The sequence below is a fragment of the Corvus hawaiiensis genome, chromosome 2, assembly GCF_020740725.1.
Source record: "Corvus hawaiiensis isolate bCorHaw1 chromosome 2, bCorHaw1.pri.cur, whole genome shotgun sequence".
Taxonomy (NCBI): domain Eukaryota; kingdom Metazoa; phylum Chordata; class Aves; order Passeriformes; family Corvidae; genus Corvus; species Corvus hawaiiensis.
In genome coordinates this window covers 109,603,166-109,629,725 of record NC_063214.1, presented here as the reverse complement: position 1 = coordinate 109,629,725, position 26,560 = coordinate 109,603,166, and the positions used below count along the sequence as shown (strand labels likewise).

The following is a 26,560-nucleotide window of genomic DNA, read 5'->3' as shown; positions in this document are numbered from 1 at the left end:
GTATTTCTAAAAATTTGCATCTTCTTTTTTTTTAAGTCTATGTTATAATTTTGGGGATGCTTTGTCAGACTCTGTGTATGCATACAAATAACAGAGAAAAGAAACTTCAAGTGCTAGGTTTGGCAAGCTTAATTTAGGTTTTTTAAAACAATCAGTGCTGGTGGTGATGGTAGTTCTCTTTCTGTGTACTCTTTCTAACATGACTCATTTGTTTGTGATTAAAAATTTAAAAAGCCACTTCAGGCATCCTGTGAGGATTTTCTGCAAATCCCTGTATTTGTGTCAATGGGCCCATATGCAATTTTAGCTTGAAAAATGCCTTTGTAAATCTGCCTTCTGGCATCTAGGATGTTAATAAAAGACAAGGTCATGGCCAAAATTTGCCTCTTCTACCATTGCTGCTGTAAATGGGAGATGAGCTTGTACTTTCAGAGCAGAGTTTGGCCTTTAATTGGTGTTGGCTCGTCCTGTGTGATCATGAAACATTATAGTAACACATAGGGTTTTTATTGTAATTCCTTTGCAGGGGACATTCTTGGTTTTTTTCCTTCTCTCTAGATGGCTGTATATCAACTCTGCCTGAAGGAGAATGCCATTTATTCTGTAATGATAATTCGTTCTCTAGCCTGATGAGTGGATGCATCAAGATTTGCCTGTTCTTGTTTATCTCAGCTATTCAGTGAAACCGTGGAAGCACTTTTGCTAAACCCAGCCTCTCTATCCATGTTCTTCTTTGGCTTTGTTCATCTGAGATTTCTTTTATGTATTGCAAAGGTTTTCATTACACCTTTTCCTCATCTTGTAATCCAACTCTGCCAGTTCTCAGCCAAACCAACCATTCATGTTCAGGACCGTGCTCTTATCTTTTGAAGGATGTGGAGATCTGAAAAGGTGATTTTAGTCAGCTGCTTATTTTGCCTAAAGGTTCTTTGTGGGGCCCCACAAAGGGGTTTTTTGGTATGTATTTCAGACTACTGAGAGGGTTAAAAAGGGACTTGTGTATTTCCTGTATAGAGGAGAAATTGCTACCTTAGGAAGGCTGAAGACAAGGCTGGGAAGTCAAAAGGAATAAGGAGATATTTTGATAAACACTTTTGTCTGCTTCTCATCTGTGGTTATGTGGCCCACCTTGTACTTAATTGTGCATCTGGTTCTGCTTTTGGAATCTGAGGTAAAAAGGCTGTTCTATACTGGAATTAATTTTAGAATTAATTCCTCCAATTTTTTTATTTTATTTTGTTCGTTGTAGAATGGTGTGTGTTATTTTAGGATGAAGACTGTGCTAGCATGACTATGCTGAATTTTCTCAAGGGTAAACTGCTGCATATACCTGAAGCCACACGGAAAATCAACGTGGAAATCCAAGTCAGGACAAGGCAATTTGTTTTATGAGCAAGGTGATTCACCAGAAGCAAATGAAAGATCCAGGAGAATCAGTCTGATGTCAGCAGAAGATTAGTAACACATGAGGATTTCTCATAAAAATCCAGTTCTGACTAAATGTTTTTGTTGTAAACAACTGCTGCTGAAATGATACACAAGAAGAAATACCCTACTTCATTACAATGCTCGGAGTCTTTCTCTTTTCACAATATAAATGCACCAATTTTCTTTGGCTTTTATAGCTCTGGCAGATAAAGTGTAGAGAGCTGCTTGAAAGATCACCTAGTTTAACCTTTATTAGCACATGAATGCATGAAACAGTATTAAATAGAAAATAGAAATGCCTGAAGATCATATCAAGTGCTCTGTTTGTATTTACAGGTTGGACTGTAATTTGTGAAGATACTGGATGACAGGTCTTTGTCTGCCTGGCTGTTACAAAGAGGAGGTTGGCATACTAGAGGTAATAAAGCAAGAAAGATCCTCTATTTCATTGTTTTGATTGCCTTACTTCTTTTCTTAAATATATTTAACAGTTTCTCTCTCTCCTGGAATAAAAAATTTTAAATTCTAAGTGTGTCATTTGACTTTCATGACATTTTATTCAGTGTCAGAATGTGACAACGCTCATTTATTTCTACCCTTTGGCATGATAAATATGGAAGTATGAGGTATAAATCTTTTTCTGGAGATGCTGTTGAATTAAAACCCCATTGTAATACTCCTTAAAATGGAAAGTTTAATTGTAAGCGAGTTGAAGACTGTGAAAATATGCAGCAAATACACAGATTTTTTTCCATTTGTATGTTGTGTACTGGGCTTTTGGAATCAGCCTGTTGGGTTGAATAAGTGATCTTTATACTGAGATTTGACTGGTGTGAGTAGGTTCTCTAGTGAGGATGTTTGCATACACAAAATGAAATTGTTTTCTAAAATTCACTCCTAAGCTTCTTCCTTCCTCTTGGAACCTGAAAAGACAGATGTAAAAGAGCAGAAGGGTCTCCCCTATCAGCCAAAGCACATCAGTTTGCAACTCATGCACGATCCAGAGGTGTTAAACAGAAGATTCCTGCGGTAGACAGCAGGAACTCATTTTCCACGGGATGTAAGGAGGCATTTTCCCTTTCGGTTCAAATTCCATTTGCTGCAAATGATTTAGTTCTCCACACTTCCTAATTGTGCATGAACAAAAATGAAAGGGTGGCCTATAAATAAACCTTTCCAGAAGCTACAAGCAGGTTGGCCAAATGCAGCTTTGCAGAGGCAATAGATAGACATCGCAGAGTTTCTGTGCCAAACCAGGTTCAACAGCTTCTAATCCGTATTCTGCTGCAACTTAATATCCATGTTCCCCTGCTCCATCAAAGTCACTATAATCTTTGTCCCTGCTTTTCTCCCTCGTGTTCCAGGCTGCAGGGCTGAGGGCAGTGAGCTGTGAAGCCTCCTGCTGTTGCTGCTTCCATTGCAAGATGAAGGAATGCCCTGCATCAGAGTGGGGAAGTGGGCAGGGGATCCCAGTGGGGAGGGGTAAAGGGGTCACACAGAGCAGAAATGGGAGAAAGATGGGGTATATTGGAGTGTCTTAGGGGTCTGTTCTGGCACCACAACTATTTTTGAAAGGATTACGGTACCACGTCCTTGCCACATGCTGTAATTTCCCAAGTGTGTGCATCTAATCACAACTGTCACTTACTCAGATAGATGGAAAAGATTTGAGATTTGTTTTTTGCCTAACATCCAATTTTCCTCATAGAGCCACATAGCTCAGAGCAGAACTTTCTGTTCTGTGTAAAAGAAAAAGAGGGTCCTTTGCTTTGTTAGAGCCTGTCCTGCTCTCTGAGGTTTCTGTCAGGGTGGCATGGGTGAGGTTGTGTTTTGGTGGGTTTTCTCTGCATTGTGGCAGGAGGGGAGGCAGCCCGGGGGGTGGCAGGGGGCACTGGGGCTGGGGGGCCGGGGCTGGATCAGTGGTGGCAGCCAGTGCTCAGGCTGACAGGGTCACCTTCGGGGCTTCACCTTCAGCATACTGAGCTCTCTGTCCTCTCAAAATTGCCCAGATGAAAAATGCTCTAGTGGGAACTTGACCTTTTCCTTCCTGGTCACCAGAAGTCTGGGGGAAACAATAAACTTTTATCAAAATTGTTATTTTCTTGAGAAAAGGTCACTATTGTTTAAAGAAGAGGATTTTTTTGGTTTGTTTTTATTGGCTGGATTTGTTGTTTAGTTTTTTTGTGAGGGGAGTGCAAAAAACCCATCTGTTTCAAGGAATGGATCAGTTTGCTATAAATCAAAGGGAGGTGGAAGTGGACCGGGCAGTGAGAGTCATAAGCTTTGGCTGAGGAACAGATTTCTTTGTTTCCATTAAAGTTAGCCAGTTCAGGACTTCCACCTTGTCTTAACAAATCATTAGTGAATGCCCTCCTCTCCCCCTATAATTTTTTATATTAAAGAAGAAAGTCCAGCAGAGGTTATTTCTGTCTCCTTGGTGGGGGCTGGGAGCCTTAGAGAAAGAGGGTCCTGTGTGAATTGGTCCCAACATACTTACTGTTTGAGCTGGTTAAGATGGCTTTTCATACAGCATTGAAGAATTGGAGAAACTGTCAGAAATTTTGGTTTATGTTAGTTGACTGCTGAAAGTCTGAATTTTGAGAGTAAAATAAAGCCAGAGCCACTGAGAAGTCATGAAATGTTCAGTATGTTTTCACTTTCTCTGTTTTGACCTCGTCAGTGTAGAAAATCTTCAATAAATCACAGAACTCAAAACATGGGCTTTTGGGCACTAATTCTTAATTACTTAGTGCTTAGAGCCTGAATTATTGTCTTTCTTGAAAAACGTCATAAATGTCAAGTTTTAGAAAAGAGAGTATGCGGTAAACATTTGAGGGTGATACCACGTGTTTTGTGTGTTAAACAACATGATAAAACATAATGCAGCTTAACTGTGGCATGGCAACAGGTCTTCCAAAATTAACTGTGCTAGTTGCAAATGAGTCTCACTGATTTTTTTCCAAACTAGGCTGGAGCATCTAAGTGTTTTAACCAAAGTCCAGAGAAGAAAACAACCCTTGGATGAGTTGGAAATATACAAGAAAAATATAGGATGATAAGAGGGGTTGGATTTTTTAAACTTTTTCAGAATATTTCTTCTCTCAAGCCATTAACAACAGTGTGATTGGTTAGATGTGGACTTAATAATCTTTTCCAACCTTAATGATTTTATGATTCTGTGATCACTTGGTCTTGTCAGAGGCATCTTCCCTGTCAGGAATGCCATTTCAGAAGCAGTGCCAAACAGCTGCAGAGCACTGTCATTATTCAAACCTCCATAAAAACAACCTGGTTTTATAAGTGAATATAGAGAATCCTGTAGATGAAAAATGAATTGGAGAGTGACTAAGCAAATTCAAAGTCAAATGGCTCTTTTTTGGTGCGGAACCATCTTACGTTGTTCATGGCTCTTATTTAGATAAGCTCTTCTATACTTGTGGACCAATGCTGTGTGGTTGTAGGGCTGTAATAGCAACAGTGCTTCCACAGGGATGAGCAGCACAGGCAGCCCAAAGCATTTCATGGCACCAGTGTTTCCTACAGATTAAGTGTGCTGCATTATATTTTATTGACAGGAAATAGCTAATTTGTCTCAAGGCATCTGGGTCTTGATTTTATTAATCTGCTGGATGCCTAAACAAAGAAGCATATATATAACATTATGTCAAAAGGATAATTATTTCTGGAAGGATATTGCTTACATATGAGACACTCTAGTGTTTTATGTAACAAGTGGTAGAATAATTATCAGGGCTTTTGTACATATTGTACATTGTACATTGTACATATTCCAAAAGTATCTCAGAAGGGGATAAAAGCCAGTAACTTTTTACTGGCTTCTTGGGAAAAAAAATAATGCATACATACATACATACATACATATATATAATTTTTATATATCTATACATGCTCACTTCATACTGTCTTTAGTTATTTTTGTGCATTTAGTAATAGCATTTCATATTCTGTCAAATTCCATCCAAGCAGTTAACAGACATTAACTGAGATCCATGGTCTCACACCTGTCACTTTGATGAGACATGGTGGAGTGGAAATGGAAGAAGGTGTCCCCAGGTAAGCAGCGTGCTGAGAGTGTACCTGTGATCCCTTCCTGCTGCTGCTGGCTCTGAGAGCTCTACTGCAGCTTTTGGAGTTTTCCTTGAAGTTCCCCTGTCTGAAGTCATGTTACTATATTGCATTATGAGGAGGATTTCATTGTCAAAGGGACCAGCCTGGACAAGGGCAATCCAAAGGCTCAGAAAACAGAGTGTAAAAGAAGAAGTGTTCTTTCTATTTAAAATATAATGAAGGATATTTCATAGATTTCATAGAATCATCGAAAGGCTTGGGCTGGAAGGGACCTTAAAGATCATGTAGTTCCCACCCCCAGTGACTTCTGCAAGTGCAGAGCTGTTGGGATGTTTCCCTGAGCCAGAGAGGCAGTCATGAATCTCAGGAGAGCACCAGCAGCTCCAGATGCCTGCTCTTGCCCCTGCCCCATGGTTGGAGCTGTGGGAGGTTGCCTGCACCAAAACCTCATGTGCCCAGCCAGGGTACATGGGACATCCTCCTGCAGCCATGGCTCGTCTTGTGCTCGGCTACCACGGTTGTGACAAAATCCTCCTCCCTGCCCTGCTCAGGAAGTGGCAGAGGCAGGGCTGGCCAGGGCCGTGAAAGTAAGCAAGGACAGCAATGCAGTAAGCACAGACAGTGTGCCATTATTTCTATTATTGATTAGCTCTGTGGCCGCTACATTAATCATTCAGGGAAATATACTCTGCAATTTCCCCCTGAATCCAGGAATAACACTGTCCCTGCCCGGCTCCGTGGGGTCCCGCGTGCCCCCACAGACACACGGGTGGGTTCAGTGCTACAGTCGGCAGCGAAGAGTGGAGAAGGGCATTTGGGTGCGTTCTGCCAGGAGCATTTATTGCTGCTACACTGCCGAAGGTTGCAGAGGCAAATACAAACACGAGCCCAAAACTCAGAGTTTTATCTGGGGGTGGGGAAAAGGCCGGACCGCGGAACGGGGGCCAATGGGGAAGCTCTGGGGGAGTGACAAGGGGGTAGAGGCTGACAGGCAACCGGGGAATCCAAACTGGGATAGATTAACATAACAGAACAAGCATCCTGGGAGAAGCCTTTCTGGTCACCCTAACATAAAGAGGTTCTTGTGGTGCTGGGGACTTGTCTTACTGAGAACTCTCTGTCCCTTGTAATGTATGTTCACCGGCCACCACACAGGAACAGGCTGCAGACCCCACATTTTCTTTCCCAAGACTTTCAGTCCAAGCCTATGGTTCTTGGCTGGATGTTGAAGCTTTCAAGCTTCTGTTGGATCAGTTCTGCTGGTGACATGTGGGGAGTTTGAAATTGGTCCTTTAAAGCTGTGCCTGTAGTGCTGGGGCACTGACTTCCAGTGTGACCCAGCCCAGGGCACTGGCACTGGCGCTGGAAAGAGCTCATGGATGTTTAACAAGTTTGAGCTCTTTCAGTGGAGTCTTTCAGCACCCAGCTGATTGACAGGGAGCTCCCTGCTGAGACAGCAACTCCTTAAACTTCTAGCACATTACTTCACAAATGAACATCTGCCCAGCTTAAACCATGTTCCAAAGTTCCTCTTGTCCTCCTGGAAGCAACCTGAAGCTACAGGTGTGAGGGGTCCAGCCAGAGCATCATGGTCTTAAGCCCGGCGGTCGCTGATGAGTTTGTCACAGCAGTGAGGCAGGTTGGCAGCCTTGCTGGTCCCAGATCTCAGGCTTAGGCCTAAATGGCAAGCTAGGTGTGTCATGGAAAACCAGGCCTGTCTGTGTTTGAAAGGTGATGCTGCAACCCGGCTGATGTAAGACACTGAACTGTGGGCAGGCACTGTGACCACTCAGCATCTTGTATCCAGCTGCAGTGATGGAGTCACTTGGAATCAGTATAATATCCTTTCTTCATTTGATAGATTTGAGGAAACTCGTTCTAAAAATACAAAGATCACACTTGCACGAACCTCCTCCCCTTGCCAAGGCTATCCATGATGTCTGTAGCCAGTGCATATGGCAGATGACTCCAGATAGCCTATTCTGTCCCATACGTCTAACTACACCTAAAGATGTAGCTGGACTAACAGATTATAAATTCATTATAAAAACAAACCAACAAATGAAACCGTGATGTAATTTATCATTGCATTATATTATTCTATTCTATTATTTATCAATAATAATACATAAACACATACATAGATTATATAAATAAATACTATACAGCTGGGCTAACGTTACAAGAGTAATGCTTGTCAGTCAGCCAAAACCGCTTCTAGGTGTGGATAGCAGGTATGATGTTTGCAGAGCAGGTGCTGCTTATGTTGAGTGAAGCTATCTGCAAGTGCCTCCACAGCACAGATGGGCACAATCATCTGATTCAGTTGGGATTAGGACTGTGTAATTTAGTACTATAGAGAGATGAAAAGATTTTTAAGAGGACGCTGCCTGTTAGTGGAAGAGATAAATTGGATGTGCTGCTAAAAACCTTTGAGTTTTGCTTTCAGATACAGAGAAAGGACACTATAGAGAGAATTCACCTCTTGATCTCTGGCTAGTAGAGAGCTGGCCACCTGACAGAGAGAATTACACTGAGTACTGTGGTCATTTAGTTACAGTTTTGTCAGCTGAGATTGTCTGGTTATCCGGAGATCACATGCATATTCTTTCTGTTTGTAAAAGCTTTCCTTAAATAATGCAGCCAGGTAATCAAGCCTCACTCTAGGACACAACAATATTTATAATTGTTTTTCTATGTTTCATAACTTTTCTAAAATTTAAGAGTTACGTTTAGAACTTTCACTGCCAAAACATGTGCACAATTTCTATTCTCTGAAACAATTTGCCTGTTTGCAAGAAAGAGGGGACAGCCTTGCTCAGTTAAAGCTTTAGGGCAGGGCTGGAAAGCTGGGTGAGGAGCAGGGCTGGTGTCAGGATCTGTCCCTTACTCTGGCTGTGAAAATGCCCATGAAAGACTGAAGTTTCTGCTGTCTGATTTCATTCTGTGTGCAGAGTGCTCATTGTGAGTGTGTGTCTGTGCTGGAGAGGGTCATGGGAATGGTTAAGGGAAGAGCGGGGATGAGGAAGCAGGAGGCAGGACTGAGCCCTGCAGGATGAGGACAGGGCTCAGGTGGGACAGAACCTGAGGTATCAAGAATCACAAGGTGCCAGGAGGGTTGAACCTGGCCTGAGGAATAGAATAGCTCAGGGCACAAGGGCCAAAATTCACTTACTGCCATTGTGGAGTGTAGTTCCTTTTCCTAAGGAACCAGAGTGGCCCTTTGCCATTGGCATCCTTGTGACACTTGTGCAGAGGATTATTCCTACCTCAGGATCACTTCAGAGCTGCAAGCATGAAACCTGGAAACTTCCTAGCCCCTTCTTCACTTGTCCTAAGGGTTTTCTTACAGCACCAGAGGGAGATATGGAACTGGAAAAAAAAATCAGTTTTCAAGTTGCCAGTGCAAAGCTGCCTTTACAATCCTGAATGGCAACAACGGCAATTTTGGGTTACTTGCTCACCCCTTACACACAGGGTTTTCCACAGAGCTGTAAATAGTTCAGGGTACATGGGCTGGGAGATGTGTCACAGCTATGGGGAGAAACCGTCACCTCCAGGACTTCTGCATTATTTGCTGCAGGAACTGGGAATCTGTGCAGTGAGTAAGATGGAACAAGAGGAAGTCTCCTGGGATGGGCTGTTAAATACTGCCCTGGAGAACCTTATTTTATTCCTGACGTGCTGGAATTCCATGGGGATTTAAATCACATCACTTCACTGACATTTCTCACAGGTAATGCCTGTGTGTTCTTCAATTTCTGGATTTCTTATCTGAGCCCTTCAGTCTGACTTACTGAAATGAAGTGAAGGATGCTTGGAGTTTCCAATGGAGACCAGGAAACTGGTATTTTGTGGAGAAATGCAGTGCAATAAAATGCCTGGTTCCCTAAGAAAGTCAAACTGCAAACACTTCAAATGAATTAGCCCTGTTGACATTAATATCTCTGTGCCTCAAGCCTCTATTTGTAAAATGGATGTAAGGAAGTTTCCTCATCTCACAGGACATTTGGGAGAACAAAGTCATTGTTCTCAGGAAAATGCTCATATGCTGAGAAGTGGTAGGGAGATGGATAATTCTGTCTTACAATGGGATTTGAGTAACTTGTAATAAAGGTGGCATTGGTGGAGAACTGAACAAAGATGGAAACAATATAGGGAGTTAACAGTGTATTTTGTCATTCCCCCAGGGGGGAATATCAGGTGAGCAGTGATGCCCCTGTCTATTCTGTGTAAAAAGGACAGGAGCGTGGTAGAGAGGATGGTTTATGCAGTTAAAAGATACCACAACACACGTGATGGAACTAAGCCAGGTTTGCAGGAGCAGCCCTGCCCCAGCAGCTCCGTGTGTGGCACTGTCCCTGGGCTGTGGATGTGCCGCACAGCACAGCGCCCACTAAAAAGCACCAAAAGGAAGTGCAAGGAGGGTGACAACAAAACGTTGTGCAGCAAAGCCAAGCGTCCTCACCCTTGGGTGCTCTCTGCACCGAAATGCATCCACCCAAAGGTGCTCCTGCACTCGGAGCTAGCAGGCTGTGGGAGCTCAGGTACCAGCAGAGATGCACGCATGCAGCAGGGCTGAGGTGGAGAGCTAATTTGCAATTCAAATGTAGTTACTGAGGTAGATAAATTTAATTATTTAGAGACATTCAAGCCAGATTTCTGAGTGCCACACTCATGTGTATTTGTCAAAAACGATCATTTGCTTCATTTACTCTGCAATGATTTTCGTATTTTGAATTGTCACCTCAGCTCTTAAAGTTGTGATGTATGGCTGGCACTGAAATATCTGAGGAACTCCAGACAAAGAGTAAGTGCTTGGGAATGTGGCCGAGGCTGTTCTTGCTCCAGTATGACAACGAGCAGGCTGCATTGCTCAGTGCTTGCCGTCAGAGCTAATACACACCACCATCTGCCAGGTGTACATGGGGAGAAAGCCAGATTATCATCGTGCCTAAGTGCGTAACTGTGTGGAGGAGGCCAGGAACAAAAGCCATACATTACAGAAAATGAAGCCTGGGCAGATGAATTCCCCGCGAGGTAGTGGGAAAATCTTGCTTGCCCTATTTACCTTGGTGATTTCATTGAGGTGAACTTTCATGAGAAAGGCAGGAGGTAGCTTTGTGGGTCTGATGAAAGATAGAGAAGGAACATGCTTAAGACAGAGAAGGAAATTGCAAGCCTTTGGTAGGGCAGAAATGGAAAGAAATTGGGAGTAGATGTGCAGCAAATTTTCTGAGAGCATACATTTAATTTTACTCTTTTCAGATGCATCACTGTGAGCAGTACACAATTTTCAGCTGAGGCAGATCTGGCACTAGCATATTTTAGAGGCTTTTCAAGTGGAGTGGCACACTGCAGCTCCAGGCCCTCTGTTCCTCATGATTAATGCATCCTGCTTTCTGTGTACAAGGAACCTCGAGCTGCACAGGTACATCACAGGCACATAGATGGGAAGAATTCAGAAAGGATTTTTCTCACAATCCTGGTGGCTGAAAAATACAGAAAATTTTCCGTCTTTTCACCTGACCTCATATCTTTGGCGAACTCTATTTGTCCCAAAATAAGAAACTTGCTCATTTTGCATTTTGATGGATGATTCTGCTTTACAGCATGACATTTTAGGACTATACAGTATTTCTGGAAAGGGTCTTATTGTGCAAATCAAATATATGCTTTTGTATCATAACCAAAAATATTGTGAGACAGTGTCCTTAAAAATAATATTTATTCTACATTTTTATTTTATCAAATTTGTTTTCTACCTGCGGTACATCATTGTGACACATTCTTTCGTTAAAAGACCTCTAGAGGGAAATACTAAGTTTTCTTTCCTTCTATATTATGTGCTTGGACACCTTGACTTTTAAAAGGGAAACAAATCCTCGCTCTGTTTTAGGGTCTAGATATAGATATTTTTGATTATATAGGCCACTCAGGAATATATCTGAATTTGTTCTGTTGTTTAGGTGTACAAAGCAGACGGTGCACGAAACTGTAAGTCACTCCCTCTGGCTAATCAACCTGATCGTATATTATCTGTCTTCCCATCCCAAATGAGACATACAGAGAAGCCTACAAGTCTGATGGTTCCCTACAAATCATCACGGCTCTGGTATCTAGACTGATGTCCACATGAAGAATCATTAGGTTTTTGCATGGGTGAGATGGTCTTGAAGACCTGAGCCTGTTACATTTTAGAATGTGCTTTTCAGCGTTAGTGTTTCTGGCTCAGGCTGGCGCACGGGGCAGTGTGCTCCTACCCATGTCCCAGCAGACAGGCAGGGAGACTGGCAGCTGCTGGGAGCAGTGCCTGCAGTGCCCGAGCTGTCCCCTCCTCGGTGTGCAGCACCTGAGCTGATGGGGTGGAAACCACGTCTGGGAAGAAGTGCAGCTCCCCTCAGGCAGCTGCGCCACTGGGGTGGGACAGAGCAAGGACAGCCTGGCAGCTCGATCACCTCCACCAGAGGGCATGGGTTGGGGTCCCAAGGGAGCAGGGCTGGGGTCTGGTACTCTGTTGTGTCCCTGTTGTAGACCAGAGCCTCACTAGAGATAAAATAAACTGGGAGATTGTGCATCTGTACCTGTGAGATAGATGGAAAGGTAGGAAACAGGCATCCCCACAAACTCCAGAAACCCTCTGACCACCTGCCACCCCTTCCAGATTTTCATGGCCCTCATCAGCTCCCTGCCCCTCCTGGTGACACTGTGCCCCCTGTTCCCACCCACAACCCTCTACCACCATGATCACCTGAGTTTCACCACTGTCTGAAAGGAGACCTACCCACTAATTTGCTTGTGTGGTGAAGACATTCAAGTTTTTGTCTAAACTGCCAAGAAATCTTCAAGCTGGTTCCACTAGTGAAGCATTTATCTAACTCTTATGTGACACTATTACTTCCTTGTCTGGCCCCTGTTTGCAGATTGTCTCATCAGACCCATCGGGTGGATGGATGGAAACATCACTGATCCAAGAAACACAGCCTCAGTGTAATGATTCAAGCATTTGAGTACTCACTTTATGTGATATATTATAAGTCTGAGATATTGAAATGATTGAATAAGTTTGGGCTGCTCATAAATTTTTCAGTGTCCTTTGCAAAGGATGGAGGAGACGCTAGGCAGGCCTGGGCTGCAATTAAAGGAAACAGAAAAACCCACCATTAATGGGTAGTGGAGAGGTGCTGGTTTACTAATTTATTTGTTTTTCCTGTATCTCCAGTTTGCATTAGATCCGATGAATTCATGAAATTTGAATGAGCTTACAATATTTTTCAGGTAAGACCAGTCCTTGCACAGAGAAAAAAAGAAATGTAAGATGTAGTATTCAATTATGCAAGAATAGGGAGAAAGTACAGAGCAGCTGACTCAAGGCAAATAGACTGAGAGCTGGACAATGCTGTGGTGCTGCCAATCTATGCTTTAATGATTATTTATTAAGAACAGACAATATGTGAGCTCTCCCTCACTGGCTTCTCTTCAGCTGGATGCCATCAATACAGGAAGGCTAACAACAGTGGCTTTGGGATAGACGTATATTAGAAAGCATGTCAGAGGCTACAAAAAGATGGAGAAATGGTGCAGGTATGGAAAGAGTATTGTATTTACCTTTTCTGCAAGGAAAACAGCATGGATTTGAATGCTGCTCTTGCTATCGATTCTTGTTGACTTCATTGAGAGATACATGCAGTCAGGGACGTGGATTTTGATTTTATGTGGCTAAACATTTAAGCAAAGCTGTCACTGGCTTTTCAAGGCAAAAATTCAATTACTGGGATTTTGGCATCACTATCTATTTTCTCAGAATTATTTTAAGATCTGGTATCATCCTCATCCCTGCTTTTTCCCAATACCCTTGTTTTTCTTTACTGTTTCTTCCTTTCTACTGAGGATATCTCTATATTTTGCCTTCTTTTTCTGCTTTTTTCCCATTCCACTTATTTCTTTGACCTTTTTCCCCCTCTTCTGTTAATATGTTTTCTCTCCCTGCATGCTTTCTGTTCTTTCATTTGCCCCTTTTTATCTCCCCCATGCAAGCTCTCTCACTTTTACATTAATACGCCAGCCACAAGCAGTCAGCAGTTTAAGCTGGCTTTTTATAGCAGTAAAGAGAATGAACCTTTCCATTTGTGAATAAAAATATTCTTGATAACTTTGAATGACTTCTTCTAACAGTCTGAGATGGTGAAAGAGGAAGTCTGAGGTGAGCTTCTGAGGAAGATGATTCTGCAAAGGCAAATGCTGCGGTGTATATGGCATTCTGAATTCTGAAAATGCTAAAGAAGGAATTTGAAGGAGCTGGACACACTGAACTTTTAATACAGTGTGTCTCCTTGTCAAGTGCCTCTAACAACACAAATATTTCATCACGTTCAGTTACCAAAACCCGTAACTGTCTGCACTGAAGTCACGAGGAAATTTATAGAACTGCCTCTGTATAATGTGATTATCAAAAGACCTGACTGCATGTGGAAAAACAACTGCAGTTCAAGCTTTTCTTCCTATTCAAAATTTGCTTGCTGAAGGACCTTGCTAGTTCTCTGTCATTGTTTGGCATTCTCAATGTGTTACACGACAGGAGCAATGCCTGTTGTGTTAGCTGGTCTGTCTGGCATCCCTAAACTTCATGACAGAGGTGAATTGAAAGTTCTCCACACAAGTATTTAATTCTCTGTTCCAAGGAGCAGAAGGAGTTCCATGGACTGTACCCAAAATTGTGGAGATACTTCAAGTATGGTGGCAATTTCCTTCATGGAGGAACTATTAAAATGAGATTCAAAACTAAGGTCATAATCCTTTTCCTACCACTTGTGTGCAAACCAAGTGCAAGCATATATGTAATACACAGTTGGACTGAATGATCCTAAAGGTATTTTCCAACCTAAAGTATTCCATGATTCTATGATAATGTTGACAAGGAACAGCCAATGGAAGAGACGGGGAACATTAATGGCAGAAATGGGATGCCTGGAGGAGTCCTTCTTCTCTTTCCCTGGGTAATCTTGCTTCTCTTCAGCCAACTAATTTGGAAAGGGGGAGCTCAAGAGGATCCTTAATTTAGCACTGGCAGTAATTCCCACTGGGCAGCCTAGTCCAGACACCCACATTGGATCCAGATGCTCAGATTAGGAGGCTAGCCCCCTCCATGGCATCAGTGGACAGAGAGATACCCTGCAGAGCCTGTTAAAAGTGGGACCTTAATTCACCCTGAAGGAATCTTTGCCCTGAGGACAAGGGGAGTTTGGTGGGACCCTTGCCACATGTAGGTGGTATGAAAACTGAATGATAGAGCAAAGCAACTGCAGCAAAAATGCACTCACCTAAGGCTGTATTAATATAATTTTGAATAATGAATATGTGAGAGGAAACCAATTTGCTTTTAGATATCCCACAAACAGAAAAAAATCAGATAAATTATTCATTGTGAATTATTTGCATAGACCGATAGGAACTCATTAAACACCGAAAGAGTGATTTGCAAGAAGGAAATGGAGAAAGTATTTAATCTGGTATTTCTCTCTCCTAAGCTTCCAATAATCGTCTATCCAGCAAATTAATTTGTCTCTTTCTTCTGCTGTTATTCTGTACTTCATGGACCCTTCTTACTGAATGTTTTACAGCAGAGGTTTTCTGTGAGCCAAAGAGCTTGAATTTCACAGATACATATTAAAGTGCATCAGGAAACAGTAGAAGACATTGCATTTTCTCCACTCATTGTGGCTGAATTGCTACAACTTTTAAATTGCCGTACTTAAAAGTATTAGCTACAGATACATAAATCTCCCATTTTTTTTAACACATCCCAGCCTCCACAGGCCAGGAATCCAGCTTTTATGCTAAGTAACATGACAAGCAATTCAAGGTGCCTCTGTTTCTGAATACACAATCTGAGCCAATTTAAAGGGACATAGCTTGGGGCAACCTAAATTGCTATACCATGCTTGAGTTGTAAAATACTGGATTTTGTAAAAAAAAGGGCTGAATCAGTATCTAGGTTGTTTCAAGCAGTTTTTTGTGTAACCTCTTCTTTAAACCCTGCTAAAGATGGTTCCACAGCCAGCCTAGGCATATTCCCAGTGCATGCCTATTCTTGGAATTAGGATATGCAAATTGACTTGTATTTGCTGCAAATTAAACTGATTGTGTCTTGTCCCACCTTCAGGGGACACAAGAAGCATTTGATACCTGTTCTTATATTCCTTTTTAATACAGAAAAGCATTACTGTGGTTCACAAATTCATCTCTTCTAGAATAAGCAGGCTTTCCTGAAGAAAGTGCATTTTTCTGACTCCTCATTCTCATTCAATTCCATTCTCTTTCCAAGGGTCATGCCTACAGTGTTCAGTTGAAGATTCATCACCTCTAAGGAGAACAAAAAAAAAGAAAAAGTCTTCCATGTCTTCTGTATGTGATTCTTTTAATAAATTGGGTAAGGATTAGATGTGGTGGCTTTGTAGCATTGTGACAGTTTTTATTCACTGTGAAGCAGTGACCAAGTGCAACCTCTGATAGTCTTCTGCTAAACTGCTGTTTAATCAGTTTTTCCATACTTTGTGTTTGCATCACTGATTTCTCTTTCCTCCATGTACTTGCCTTTTCTGAATTTCTTACAGCTGATTTCACATCATTCTTCCAATGGTCTGTTTTGACTCTGTTCTCAGCCTTCAGAATTCTGCAGTTCTTCCCAACTTAGGCAGAAAATGCTTTATTAACATATCCTTTTGTACACTATCCATGCTGGTAGTAGTGAAAACATTGAATTGGGCTGGCCCTGAACAGCCCATGTGGGATCTCCCTCTTGTATGACTGCTAAGAGTACCACTGAGTGCACCAAATGTGAGCACGCACACACATGCAGTGCAAATGTAGAGATGGAGTTGAAACTTGACATGATAATTCATATTACCACAATTACTCTGGGATTTGAACACAATTAAATTTCACAAACGCTTCTCTTTTTTTCAAAATAATGCCATTTGACATTGTAATTGCTTTGTATTCAAAGCACAAACCAAAACTGTTGCCACAAAACCCACTATGATTCTGTAACCATTGGAAAAAATAATGATATGGCCCCTCCACTCATTGTAGTTACACTAAACTCATGGTACATCTTTTGTAAAAATTAGTAACATGTTTGGCTTTTGTTCCCTCTGCAGTATTTTGGATATCTGTCTTTAGATTATTCTCCATTTCTCGTGGTGTATTGAGGAAAGGAGAAAAATTATCATTTTGCCAGAATTGTGAATTGCTTTCCTTTGCTGGTGGAAGTCGTGTGGCTTAGGCCAGAGGGGAATGGACTGAGGTCACCCCTTTGCATAGGAATCTCTTATGTGAGTGTGTGAGATAAATGAGGATGAGAACAAGTGAGGAGAGAGAAGGAGGGTGGAATTGCAGGAGGGCAAGGTGCCAGAGAATCTTCCTCTGGAGAAAGACAGAGATCTGGAAATGTGTGTTGTCACTGCCAGAGGAGAGGGGGACAGTTGTGCTGGAGGTCTGCAAAGCAGAGCCTTTGTGTATTACAGAGAGCTGGTGGGATAGCCCATGGGTCCTTGGGCAAACAGGCAGGAGCTGGCTCCCTGCAGAGCTGTGTCACATCCCTGTTTTGAGGGCATGCCAGAGATTTATCAGTTCTCCAGCTGTAAGTGGAAGACATTTTTCCCCTTTCCTTTTTCCCCCAGACTTTGTAGCTGGGGAAGAGAGCCCAGGAATTAGAAACCCTTTGGTGTTTCATTACTGGCACATTGCTGGAAAAATGCAGTCCTTTACGCAGTGAGTTAGTTAAGGCTCCTGTTTCTGCAGAAATTTGGTGTTCCCACCTAGGCAGCTCCTAGCAAATGCCTGGTGAGCTGTTCCTTTTCTCTCCCACATTCTCTGGAAGGTTGTATCCCTCTCTTTGCAGGTATAATTCAATCAAACAAGAATTGCATATTCCTTGCTAGTCATTGCCTAGTTCCCCAGGCACCGACCGAGTCATTGCCTACCCATCAGCCTCGACAGGAAGCTGCATAATGCTGCAGAGACACAATGGAGAAAGGGATATTTTTAAATGTGTGCTTTATTTTTATTTTTTTTAAACCTGTATAAATAAATACAAAATGACAAAGAGGTTCATGTTTACTAAACATTGCATTTGATTGTATGACATTACACAGTGTGTGTCACAATAGTTCACCTTGTAATTGTGTCCTTTTAGCTGTTGGTGCATAATTCTATAACTCATAGGATACAATTAGTCCTGAAGCTGCATCCAGCCACCCTTTTAGTGGAACCCCTGAGTACTTACAATTGCAAGAGCGTATTAGGGGAGTGCTTGAGTCAATTGGCCAAAACTGGGGAATTTCGTAAGAGAGGTCTGGCATAGCAAAAGGAGATAATGGGAGGTGTAGGATAGATCCTTAAGAAAAGAAAAAGTAATAAAGGTTTGGAGCATTTTTATTTCTGTTTTTTGTCCCCTTAGTGGTTAACAGAAACATACTGGAATTAACCAAAGTCAGCAGAAACCATAGACTCATTTAGGAATACGATTTTTTTTCATGCTCACTGAGAGCAGGCAAATGGACAAACCTCCATGATCAGTTTTTACCTGATGAGCTGGTTCATATCCGAAAAGGGTAAAAATATACTCAACCACTTGATGAAATGCTGATTCTCCAAACCACTTACCATCCTCACCCAGTGAAGGTCAACTGCCAAGGTTTTATAGACATTCTCTGGTCATGATTCGCTTGCTTGCTTCTTTAAATTGCACTCCATGTGCTTTTTCACATTCATTCTCTCATTCATTCTCTTCAAAAGGCTTGAATAGAGCTACTTTACCTTCACATTTAGAGCCTATAAAAGTATTTGCTGGAAACAATTTTTCAATTCTGTTTGGCCTGTTTAAAGCAAATTGTTTTCAGGTAGGTTAGAATTTTGTATAGATTTTCCCCATTATTCTGTGAAATATATATACTTTATATGTATTTTAGGAATAGCGGTAGCTGTAAGGGATGACATTTGACTACTTGAGATCTATGGCTGGCCACCTGAGTATGGTTTATATTTGGTCAATGGCTGAATGTGTCTTAATGATACCTACGTCTGAAGAAACAGTTACAGATTTGAATGGAGTGTAAAAGCCACGGATCTGGTGACCTTAAAAATAAACCATAACAGGAAGTTAAAAACTGTAGAAAGGCTTTTTTGACAATCGTTCCCTGACTTTATTTCTCCTGCATCAGGAGAGTTTTGGTAACATTTAGCCAATTCTGCATTCAAATCTGCGTTTCCTAGAAGTGCAATGTTTGCTATTGTTTGCATTTGCTACTGCCTTAATGTCTTTTCTCAGCTCACCTCCCGCCTCTCTTCTCCTGCACAGAAGGTTTTGTAAATGATTTTATGTGCTTTGAGTTTGTCAGACTTGAAGACTTCTCCTATCAGAACAAAGGTAAATATGTGAACTTTCTTTAGAAAAAGAAAACACAGTCTTTTCTGCTGAAAATTTCAAATCCAGCAACTCCATCCACCTCTCCTCCCCTTCCCAATGCTTTATTTCCACTGGGCAACATGGTTTCAATCCAATGGTTATACTCTGCTTGGAGTATACTGAAAATCCATAGCTCTCCCTGGCTTGGAGTAGAATAGTGAGCACCTTTTTAAAATTTGGTAGTGGAAAATGAGGCTCACAAAATCACTGGTAATTGAGCCTCACAAAACTAGCTGTCCCTTAACTGCAATGATGGGACTTTTACTTGGTTTCCAGTTCTCTCCTTCCCACTGTGGCCACCTTCATTTCCAAATGTACTTACAGGGAATAGAGATGGCAGGTGTGGGAACCTGGGGCAAATAGAAGAGCATGCATTTAAAAAGGTTTGCTTGTTCTGAACAAAGTCTTTTTCACCAAAAAGGTATCTCAATAAAAATTGCAATATGAGTGTCAGAGGGGCTGTGTGACACGAAGCCAAAGGCTGAGGGCTACCAAGCTTTGGAAAAGCACAAGCATAAGTAGGCCTGGACAGCATCCATAGCACAGTCTGTGCTTAGGGAAACCACAGACTACCACAGAGGCCGATTTTACTTATAAGCTTTTAAAGTACATTAAGAATTGGAATGCCCTCTTTTGCACAGCTCTCTGATGAAGGAGGAATAATACTTTGCCCTGCCATGGCTCAGGTATGGGTCATTTCCTGTGCTGATCTCTGCTCACCTCTGTGTCTCAGGTCCTTTGTCACTCAGACACTGTCAGAGGGATCGTCTGCCTTGAAAGCAGAGTGACAAAATGAAACTCAGCCTTTGGCTTCCAGGGGAAGGGGGGAGCAGTTGTCTGGGTAGTGCTTTAAACAAATGTTATTGGCTATAACTCCCAAGAAATCTGTGGAGAGGTGCCAGTGCACACAAAGAGTAAATACTTTGTTGAAGTATTTTTCCCATAATTTTTCCATTTCTCCCGTACCCATGTTCCACACTTTAAAGCTCTGTTGGTTTTAGTTGTCAATAATTTAAAACTCTTACCTTTATTTTGGTCTGGTGCTGGAAGAGACCACCTGAAGAGCTCTCCAGGGCTGTGAGTACATTTAGGAGATTTTCTGTCTAGGTTTTTATGGAGCTCTCTACAATAAATTTAGGCATTTCTCATCTGAGTTGATTTTTTTGTCTCCCTCGACTTTACAGTTTCCTATATGTATTTGTCATTTCTACCTGTGAAATGTTCTCCGTGAATTTATTATTTGCTTCTCACTTCAGACATTTCATATTCAGAGATTCTGGCTTTGAAGCATATACTGCGGGAAAAAAAAAAAAAAAAAAAGGAACTCACTGATGTTAGCAATCTTATCCATAATTCTTAAGTCCATGTTTCCCCTTTCTAAGCCAAATTCTTTTAACCTTTTTCTGTAAATTAGATTCTTCAGGCTTGGTATCACCACTGACTGTGAGGCAAGAACTCTTCCTTTGATGGATAGGTTTGGAAAGTGCTGAATGAGCAGTCTAATTGATATTCTCTTTCTCTCTCTTCTCCCCATTTCTGCAAATTCCATATAATAAATCTGCTGTATAAACATCCTCACAGATGGTGATATTAAATATCATATGATGTCCTGACAGTGAGATTTGGATGCTTTTCCTTGCTAGATCTAATAATGTTATGTCACTTGTGTATATCAGAGGCATGTCAGATCAGCAAAATGTTGGTTGTCCTGTGACAGCCGTTGTAGCCACCCTTCCAGTAAGATCCAAGATATTGACAGAAAGGCTCCCAGGAGAGGAGCTAGTGAGCAGGAATAATCCTGAAATTATAAGGTGGCCACTGCCTCTGGAGCCAACATCAGGAGAGGCTTGGTAGAACCTCACCTCTCTTGCAAAGAGGGGCACGATATACTGATTGGTAAAACTGTCAACAGACAAGTTTAGAACAGCCTGCAATAGCATGCAGAGAGGAAAGAAAAGAGAAATTCAATTTCAGATGGATGTCCATGAATCAGGAATCACCTTAGGAGAGCTGGAATTTCCCACTTCTTGCTGTAGGTTATGTGCCTGAGGGTTCACTTTGTCCAGAGAGAAAATTGATCACATCTTCAAAAGAAAAGAAAAGAAATGCTTCCAACAAACAAGTATTTTATCAGGAAGGTATGGCCATTTCAGAACCATTAAAGTCAGCTGCTCTTCTCTAAGTAAGAGCTGCAGCAAAATAGTGAGAGTCAATTTGTCACTTTTCAGCAAGTTCTGAGCCAGAATCCATGACCGATCTCTTATTCTGTATGATATTGTTTATATATCATGTTAAAGTCTCCAGCTCTGGACTCCAGATTAGATTATGAATGATCTCCTCCTTTTATTCCAAAACAATGAGGTACTGAATCTATATTTGAAATCATATAATTAGGCAGCTGTGATTTTTTATTTTCCTTATATGGACAGATCCTGTCTTTTATTAGATAGCCTTAATATAACTTACAGTTGCTAGTCTTACATATGTTCACATGATTTTTCTCTCTCTCATACTACCTTAGACCTTCCTTCCCTTTGCAACTCAGAAGTTTTTATATAATTTCTTTCTCGTCCTCCTGACACAATAAAACCTGAGTATTTTAGTTTCTCAACAGCTCTGCATTTCTGCAGCTATTGTCTTTGTTCCTAAACTCTTTACCAAACTTCTCTGTCGCTCCTCCCCTGCTGATTCATTACTAATTTCAGTTCAGATAAACTATTCTTCCTACCAGCTTTTAACTACATTTCTAGGTTGGCTTTTCCTCCTCTTTATACAGAGCCAACTTGTGTTGGGCGTGTAAGAAATACATAATAGGTATGGGGGTGTATGCACTATATATACATTAGTGGGGCATCTCATTTTCCTGAATAGAGCTGACAAATAAAAAAATCACTTTTTACTTGTAGCATCAGGGAACAGATTGCTTATTATGAAATATAATCAGTATGTGAAGGCATATTTTTTACAAATTGTGTTTTCTGGCTTCAGTTTGTTTGTATGCATTTAAAATTTTGTTTCCAGCAAACTTCACCTGTGCAAATTGGTAATTTCTAAGAAGAAAAATGTCAGTTTTGCTCAAAAGTATGCCTCTTCACAGAACAGAGAATATTTCAGAGGGTTGAATGTGGCCAAAAAGAATCAGAATGGAATATTCTGCATTCATATATAACATATGCTATGTATAGTCTGGATACCCAGCTAAGGCCTTTAACGCGATTCTTACATTTCTCATATGTATAAATTTTCAAGTGGACTTTTTTCTCTGCTGATGGACTGTTGAATGTCTTATTACTGGGTTCTTTCTAGCTAGTGCTTGGCATATATTTCAGTTATTCTCTGCCAGTAAACTGAAGTTGGCAAAAAAAGCCCTGTTCTTCTCAATGAGTTCTATATTGCCATTAACCTTTACAAGTTCAAGTGATATTTACAGGATGAACATGGACATGAGCACACTTCACTGTTTTGGGTTCACAATCCTGCCTAGTTTCTGTGTGCAAATTAGTTGTATAAAGATGGAAATGTGGGTATTTTGGAATGAAAATATTCTGACTTGTATGTGGCAGTGTAAGAATTGCATGTGGAATTCACACATGCTGCTCATGAACGTTTGTTGGGCTGAACTGTATTCCTTGATAAGCTAAAAATCAGATTTAACATGCCTCTATTTTGAAGGTATACGTACAGATGAATTTTCAGAATAAAATGTGCTGATTACACATTTGGAAAGCCTGAATTTTGTAAATTAGATCTCTGGAGATTTGCATGAAGGAGCTCTTGCTAACACAAATGAGGAACACGCAGCCTGGTACGGGGGTTTTGCTCTCCGAGTTCCTGCACAATGCTTAGACGTAGCCTCTCATATTATACAAGCAATTAGAAAAATTGAAATCATTTGAGTTTCAGTTCCAGACAGAATTTTTGGCAACAGTGCTTGTGGATTCTGCATTTAAGGCAATGAGAGAAAGAATGACTGAAAGCGCCAAGGCCAGGAGCTGTAAGAGGTGACAGGAGTCACCTTTAAATTGCTATCCCAAACTTTCCATTAAACTAAAGAGGCCAAAAGCCCTTGGTAGCCAAAAATCCCAAAGCCCTGATATTTGTTGCAGTGACTTGGGATTGGATCTGGCTCACCTGCTTTTTACAGTAAAGTGAATTATATCTCATTTCTGCAGTCACGTGTGACAGAGCATCTGTAGCTGTCACCCTCATCCCCTGGCAGGGTGGTTTGCTTCTGCTTTGAAGCAGTTAGTCCAAGTGGGGCTGTAGGAATGCTGCTCCCCTCCTCCAAACATTAGGGCAAAAGTGTAAATGGGTGATCTGCCTGGGTATGAGAAAAAGATGATTGAGCACAGTCATCAGAAGATCCTGGGGCAGCAGCTGCAGTTCTTCAGGTGGGAGAGGTGGGTCTCTCAGTGGTGATGGAGCTTCTAAGTTTGTGGCTGGTACGGTCTTGGTAAGAAAAAATTTAATAGTAATAATTCTGTTCAATAGAACTACTTCTGTTCAATAGAAATACTTCAGGTCTACTACCTACCAGATCTCAGAAGGTCTGGTTCTTGTTTGAGGAGATAACCTGTAGTTTTTGATCCAGTTTCAGATTTTTGCCTTAGATGTTGGCTTGCCTGCTGAGGCTGGGGTCCTGCTGCTGGATTATCTAGAACCACCTCCCCCAAAAAGGACTTAGATCCCAATAACATGGAAATTAATAGAAGTGAAGGGATTTTCCCTGTGCTTGCTGCTGAGCAGTGTGCAGCTTGGAACAAGAGGGGCTCCTGGAGAAGCAGCATGCCCATCATCTTTGGGACATCGCTGGCTCCATGCTGAGCAGGTGCCCCTGAACTACTCCACCACCCGTTTCTGTGGGGATCTGGAGAGGATGCACATCCTGATTATTTGGGTTAGGCCAGGAAAATCAGTTTGTTGCATTGGTGATGGCACAGGATTTCTGTAGCAGTTTGGGAGCACAGGAAGCAAAGAGAGAGACAGCCATTTTATTTTAGGCTTATGCTATACATTGAGATTCATTATACAATTTTCCCCTAAATTAATACAAAAATAGTAAAAATAGGTTAAAAAAAGCCTAAACGAAAACCCCTGACATCTTGCAAGCCATTTATTTGATGCACAGATTAAGACTTCTTGGAGCTTAAATAATCTAGAATTGTTTATGCTGATTTTTTTTTTTTTGTTTTTCCCAAAAATTAAAAAAAGGTAATGACTTGCAGAATGCCAACGACATCAGAACAATTTGTGCCTGAGAAGCGGCTGCCCCAGGCAGGCGCACGTGATGCTGAGGTGCCCTCTCTCCAGGCAGGAAGCTGTGCCAGGACAACAGGGCAAGGGGTGGCATGTCAGGGCATGCCACTCTGCTCCAACCCATGCACCATGGACAGGAATTTGTGTTCAAATCCCCTCCTGTGATACTTTTGCCGTATCTTTCTCAAAAAAACCCCAACCAAACAAGAAGTTCGCCACTGCACTTTCCTGGCAGTGGATGGGTTTCACAAGGGCTTCCTGGGGGCTCGTCCCCCCCATAATTTGGAGCTAAAGCTTCTCCCTGTTCTCTAATAAGATCGGGAGGGGGGATAAGGTTGCCCCCCCACTGCACTGAGCTGGGGTCATGGGGGTGCCCTGCAGCGATGGTGTAGTGCCTGGCCGTGGGTGGAAGATTCTTCCTACCTTCAGGAAGGGGAAGGGGCTCTCTCCCCTCCCTGCCTCCTTCTCATCAGACTTGTGTGTACCCCAGAAAGGATTACTTATTTCACAATATTTATAAGAAAATAAATTACAAGTACTTTTAGTGATATATGTAGGGATAAAGCTATGGAAGAAATACTTTGTCCCTACACAGCTAATTGTACAATCTGATTTTTATGGATCAGGGTTTTAACATGTGCAAAGGCAGGGGAGGTAAGGGCTCTGGGTAATTCTTTCTAACCAAGAGCTTCCAGAAAGTGGTTTCCTAGAGGGCCTGTGCATTACCACGCAAGCTCTGCTTCAGCAAAACCTGCCAGCAGTGCTGCCACAGCGTGGGAATCGTGAGGAGCTGTTCCTGCCCGGGAGCTGGAGCTCTCTGCAGGCTGCTCACCCCGGGAACCCCTGGGAAGGGCTGTGGGATAGGGACAAGGGAAATGGCACCACCACAGCCCCTGGTCTGGCATCCCCAGTGCCCACACAGGGGCCGTCCCTGCCCCTCCCACACTCCCGTCCTGCTGACAGTTCCCAACCATGCAGAGGAGCTACTGTAACTGGAGTCCACAGCAAACCCGGAGCTGGCTCCTGTTAACTCGGCTTCCCTTCCCTGCGTCTCCCTGAACGTGCTATCTGCTTCCAAAGTTAACAAATAGGAAAAACCACCACTTTGCTAAGATTTGAAGTCACCAGGTCTTCTCCCGCAACCCCCTTGCTTTGCTGGCTCTGTTTTTCAGAGAAGCCAGTCTTCCTTCTGGACTCCCCTGATCTCCGCCCAGTCATGCCACCACTTTGTTTTGTTTTCCCTTTGAATAAAAATAAAGGTGTTGACTGAGGTGGGATTTCATGGCTCGCAGGAGGACAGTCAGCCTAGAAAAAAGCATTTAAAAGTACACCTTTCAATTTACAGTACATGTTTTACCTGAATTCAGTGCTGGCTCAGAAGGCTTCTGAGAGCAGATGTGAATCCTCTCGTGACTCAACATAACCTCAGGCCACTTTGGTACTGTATTCCCTCCAGGTTCATGCAGTTGACCATGGTAAGTGTATTTGCTTGTCTTTGGAAAAGAAGCTCTTTTTCTTTGACTGACAGGTTTTTCTCAACCTTTCCAGCCATAATTTTAATCTAACTAGAACATTTTCACATTTCTGCTTTGGGCAGAAAATTCTGCCTTCATCAATTAATTTTTATGACATGGTTATTCCAGCTATACCACATTTTCTTTCTTTATTTTTTTCTCCAGTTAGAGTAATTGTAAATTGAAAGTGGACTTGTGCTAACACAACATCAGAAGTTATATAACAAGAAAACTGGATTGATCTTGAGGGCCATATGCACATAGGTTGGCTCTTTTTCCCCATGCTTACCCTGTAGTAAAAATATACTGTACACCATACCTTACTGTATGGGAATTTTAATGTTTGTAGAAGGTATATGTGCTCAGTGAGCCATAGTCCTACATAGTCTTATTAGCCTTAGCTAAAACTTTCACTGTTAGATTTTAGTCAGTGCCTGACAGTGTATAATACTGTATTCTACTCACTGAATTTATAAAAAATTTGATCCTCTATATTGCAAACAAAACCACAGTGATACCTGGGCTAAAATGCCACTTAAGAATATGACAAAAATCTGCTTAAGCCTAGGTAGTCTTCCAAAATGGAGGTTCACCAGTAAGGGTAAAATCTTATGCACAGTTCGACACTGGGAGTGCTTTGGACTGAGAACAGAGCGCTGCATCTGCACCAGGCGCAGTCGGCGCAGGGAGGTCCACTGACTTTGGTGAAGATAATTGCTCCAGAGGAAAAAGTTGAAGGGGAGGAAGGCCAAAGTGGCTTAGCATAGTCTGAAACCTTGAGAACATGGTTCATGTTGAGGTATTC

General features: G+C 41.9%; 1 long non-coding RNA gene across 1 annotated transcript in view; it reads left to right on the top strand.

Moving 5' to 3' along the window:
- The window catches only part of LOC125317890, an 88,617-nt gene that overhangs the window by 53,075 nt on the left and 8,982 nt on the right, over positions 1-26,560 (top strand). The window contains exon 2 of the long non-coding RNA XR_007200221.1: positions 1,765-1,846. This is a non-coding gene — a long non-coding RNA (uncharacterized LOC125317890). The remainder of the gene's footprint in view (positions 1-1,764; positions 1,847-26,560) is intronic.